The sequence below is a fragment of the Suricata suricatta genome, chromosome 5 (assembly GCF_006229205.1).
Source record: "Suricata suricatta isolate VVHF042 chromosome 5, meerkat_22Aug2017_6uvM2_HiC, whole genome shotgun sequence".
In the NCBI taxonomy this organism is placed as follows: Eukaryota; Metazoa; Chordata; class Mammalia; order Carnivora; family Herpestidae; genus Suricata; species Suricata suricatta.
The window spans coordinates 49,158,362-49,163,421 of record NC_043704.1 but is presented as its reverse complement, the minus strand read 5'-3'; the positions used below and the strand labels follow the sequence as shown (position 1 = coordinate 49,163,421).

Genomic DNA, 5,060 nt, shown 5'->3' with positions numbered 1-5,060 from the left:
ATTTTTCTTAACACACCTTTGGAAGAACAGCTATATTAACCTTCCTTTTACTTTATTTGAACATTATTCTCTCTTTCTTTTTTTTAAGTAAACTCTTAGGGCACCTGGGTGGTTCAGTCTGTTGACTATCCAACTCTTGATTTTGGCTCAGGTCATGATCTCACAGTCCTGAGATCAAGATCTACCAAGCCCAAGGCCCTGGCGCTGGATATGGAGCCTGCTTAAGATTCTCTCTGCCCCTCTCTTGCGTGCACACATGGAAATAAATAAACAAACAAAAGTAAGCTCTTCAGGCAACATGGGGTTGAAACTTACAACCCTGAGATCAAGAGTCACGTGCTCTACCAACGGAGGCAGGAACCCCTATTACTGTTTTTTTTGGTTGTTGTATATAGTGCTTATTAACCCATTGACCCATTAACTCTCATCCTTTCCACCTCTCTAGTTTAAGTATTCTAAGCTATAAATTTCCCTTTAATATGCTGATTTGTTGCTTTGAATCCTACATGTGGTCTATTTTTGTAAGTTTCATTTTGCTTAAATAGAACATAAATGTTTTTAGTTGGAAGCAATAATTCAATATATTGTATCCTGTTAATTCTCTACTGATTATTTTGTGTGTTTGATCTCTCAGGTTTTTATTTAAAGTTTATTTGTTTTGAGAGAGAGCACGCATATGTGTGTTAGAGTGTTGAGGGGGGAGCAGAAAAAGAAAGAATCCCGAGTAGGCTCTGCACTGTCAGTGCAGAGGCCCATGTGGTGCTCAGACCCATGAACCATGATAAGATCATGACCTCAGCCACACTGGTGCCCCTGGATCTATCAGTTATAGACAGAGGTGCTTTAGAGTAGTAACAGGTGTGAGTCATTTGTTACTGAGTTTCTTCAGTTGTGTTTTACATAAGGACATGAAGACATGTTATTAGATGCAAAAAAGTTTAGAATTTCCTTTTATCAGTATGTAATGGCCCTCTTTATCTTTAGTAATACTTTCTACCATTAAAATCTTATAAACAACCTGTTTTATTTTTCTATTTTGACTGCTTTAGTAAATATTTTTGGGTATGTAAACAATATTTTCCTAATTTACCTAGGATATCTTTCTTCCATCTTTTATTTTTCAACCTTTTTGTATCTTAAGGTTTTAGATTTCTTTTTAAACATCATCATTTCTGGATTTTGTTCTTAATCCAGTATGAGAATCTTTGACTTTTTTTTTTTTTGTTTTTTTAAAATGTTATTTATTTATTTTTTAGAGACAGAGACAGCATAAGCAGGGGAGGGTCAGAGAGAGATGGAGATACAGAATCTATAGATAGGCGACAGGCTCTGAGCTAGCTGTCAGCACAGAGCCCAACGCGGGGCTCGAAGCCACGAACCGTGAGATCATCACCTGAGTTGGGGTCGGACACTTAACCGACTGAGCCACCCAGACGCCCTGAGAATCTTTGACTTTTAACTGTCTGGCATAGAAATTGTTGGACTTCCTGAACTCAGCAATTGAGATTATTGTCTTTAGTCAGTTGAGAAAAAGTCTCAGCCAGTAACTCCTCAAAAATTGTTCCTGCCTTAATTTCTTTTTTCTACTTTACTGGAACTCCAGTTAAATAGACATTCTCATTTTATATTCTCTGTCTCTTCATTTCTCTTTTATATTTTGGTTATCTCTATGTAGATTATTCTGGAAAATTTTAGTTCACCCATTCTTCAGCGTTAATTTTCTGTTAAATTCATTGATTTTTTTTTTAATTCCAGTCTCTATTCTATTTTTATTTTTTATTTTGTTTATTTTTTTAAGTAAGCTTGTGTCCAACATGGGGCTTGAACTCACATATGTGAGATCAAGAGTCTCATGCTTTGTTGATTGAGCCAACCAGGCATCCCTGTTTTCCATTTTTTAGAGGTTCTGTGTAGTTCCTTTTCAGGTATCTCTTTTAGGGGACTACTTTTTTATGGACCTTTTGCTCTTTACTATATGCCACCCTTGACTTTTCTACGTGTGATCATAGCAATACTTAAAATCTTTGCTAGATTGATTCATGCTGTTTGTTTCCACTAGCTCTTGTTCATGGTGCCTTGTTTGTAATTAAAAAAATATATATATGTGCCCACTGAATGCATAGTCTTCAGAATTTTGTGGGAAATTGAGTTTTGGGTTGAAAGTGTTTTCTACGGAGAAAACATTTGGTTCTTAAGATTCTGAGGGCATTACCGGTCTGGGATTGCTTTAAAATCTGAGCCTGGGAATTTTTTGACCACCAAAGTGCTATATATTCAACAACAACAACAACAACAACAAACTACCAGATTAAACCTGGTTTGAGGTCATAAACTAATCAGGATTTCTTGCCTGTTTCACTCAGCACTGGGGCACCAAGTATATTTAAAATAATTAAAGTATCTGAGTCAAATTAGGGCGTGTTAGTCTGCCATACTGTTGGATGTAGAAGTCCCTGTCATAATTCTCCTATCTGTTGGTTCATAACTCTCCCATGAGCTTCCCTGGTGTAATATGAAATAGCCCCTTGTACCCAAAAGGCAGGGAGAGACCAAAGAAATAGGCAGGCCATTCCAGGTGGGTAGGTGGCTTTTCACAAGCAAAGGGCACCTTCTCTTAGGTGGCAGCAAGATGAATGGATCTGTGCACCTGCCCACAAAATGTTAAAAGTTCATAATAGGTCTTAACTGGGTCCAGTCACATATGCTGTGTAGATATTTCAGTATCACATCATTATCTCAAGGTTACATCCTTAGAGCAGCCTCTGGGAGCAGGAAAGGCAAGCAAAACTTGCTTTCCAAGGACAGGGAAGAAGGTGAGGAGCCTTTGAGTGCCCAGAGTCCAGTTCACAGATCAACTGGCAAACCTGTCTTTTGATCATATTCCCTAACAGTATCTATTACCAACCACTGTTGTCCATTTTTTTCTTTTTTTAGTTTTTAATTTTGTTAAACACAATATAAAATTTACCCTCTTAATGATTTTTTAAAATGTTTGTTTATTTTTGAGAGTCAGAGAGTGAGCAGGGGAAGGCAGAGAGGAGGAGACACAGAATGAGAAGCCGGCTCCAGGCTCTGAGCTGTCAGCACGTCAGCACAAAGTCTGATACGGGGCTCGAACTCATGAACTGCAAGATCATGACCTGAGCCGAAGTTGGCCACTTAACCCACTGAGCTACCCAGGCACCTCATTAATGATTTTTTTTCATATTTAATTTGAGAGGGGGACAGAGCGAGCATGAGCAGGGGAGGGGCAGAGAGACAGGACCCGAATCATGCTCTGTGCTGACAGCAGAGAGCCCGAAGCGGGCCTCGAACTCAACAAACTCACGAACCGTGAGATCATGACGTGAGCTGATGTTAGATACTGAGCCACCCAGTCGGACCCCCACCCCTAATGATAATTTTAAGTATACAGTTCAGTTTTGTTAACTGTGTTCACATTATTGTGTAATGGATCTCTGGAACTTTTTTTATCTTGCAAAATTGTTGTCATTTTGATTAAAATGTCTTGCAGAGTGTGCATATTATATGTAAAAAGGCAGGGGTAAAAACAAGATACTGAAATTATTATCTCGACAAAATTATGAATGATTATTTTTTAATTTTCCTTTGTGTCTTTTTATTTTATGGTAGACATATGATTTGTGTCCTTGAAAAAGTTGTCTTACATATTTAAACTGTTACTTGGAACAGTGTTAATTCTTTCATGGGAAATTTTTCTTATGACTTCATACTTAGAAATTAAAAAGGTATAGGTAAAAGAGTACAATATGTTATTTTGTTTGTGGGTTTTTTTGCTTTCTTTTTTTTTTTTTAAGAAATACTTACTCAAGCTTAACTTGGTCTTATAATTTGTAGCAGGATTAACATAGCTTCTTCAGCCCACGTAATTACCAACTTTCCTAGGATGACTGAATTATCCATGATGATAATATTGATGTACATAGTGCCCTCGGTTTTCAACGGGACTGCTAATATATCTCACAGTTTAAGGCTTGTCTTCCTTGTCTATCATTTATCTGCTTCTATAAAACGACGACATTTTATGTACCTTGAGTCAAAACTGAGTAATACAGCAAATGTGAGTTTTTAAAAGGTTGCTTTGGCTCTTTATATTTTCATAAAAGATCTTTAAGCTAAATTATGATAGGAGAAAAGTGAGGCATAGAATAAGTATATGTTATATGCCACCCCGTGTAAGAGGAAGAATAAGATTATTTGCTTAATTGTGTAAGAAAGCTCTGGAAAGCTGTATCTTATTCATACTGGTTATGGAGATGGAGTTGGACTTAACACTGTTTTATTTTTGAATTATGAATATTAATGGCTTTTGTAACAGTGATTTATTGAGAACTTAGAAATAAGCTGATCTCTTTCTCAAATAAAATAAAAATGTAATACTTCATATGTACCGTAATTATTTCCTTCCTTAGGCCAGTAGTACACAAACCATAGCCCACAGAGCAGCCCTCCTTTCCCTCCCTTTTTGTAAATAAAGTATATTGGAACACAGCTATGTTCATTTGTGGATGTGTTATCTGTGGCCATGCTTTTTCAGCTACAGGGGCAGAGTCGGGTAGTTGAGACAGACACCTCATGGCCTGCAATAGTTATTAACTGATTCTTTACAGAAAAATTTTGCTGACTCCCTGTGTTAGATCTTATTTTTAAAATTTCAGGAGTAGTACACTTGTTCACAATCATATTTTTATATGGACTTCTATTATTAAAATATACAGTTATACTTAAAGAAGTGAGGTTAGGGGACAGGTTGGTTGAACCCTGCCTACTCACCTGCCTCCCTCTCTTTTCTTACCCTCCGTTCTCCAGCAGCTGTTTCTTGAGGGGAATTTGAGGAACCCCCGGGGTTCTAAGGAGTACAGTTTGACAATGACTGCCTTACAACAACTCTTTGAGGTAGTAAGTCTGATATTATTTTCTATTTTAGGTATTGAGAGACTCGGCTCATAGAAGTGAGTTAGTCAAGGTTCGTTAAGCAGCCAGAACACAAAACAAATCCACAGTGTTTAATTGCAGAATAAATGGTCATATTTGCCTTT

The 5,060-nt window shown here is 37.2% G+C and overlaps 1 protein-coding gene across 1 annotated transcript in view; it reads left to right on the top strand.

The window, feature by feature from the left end:
- ZBTB11 (zinc finger and BTB domain containing 11) overlaps nt 1-5,060 on the top strand; it is a 33,103-nt gene that overhangs the window by 15,405 nt on the left and 12,638 nt on the right. The window lies entirely within an intron of this gene.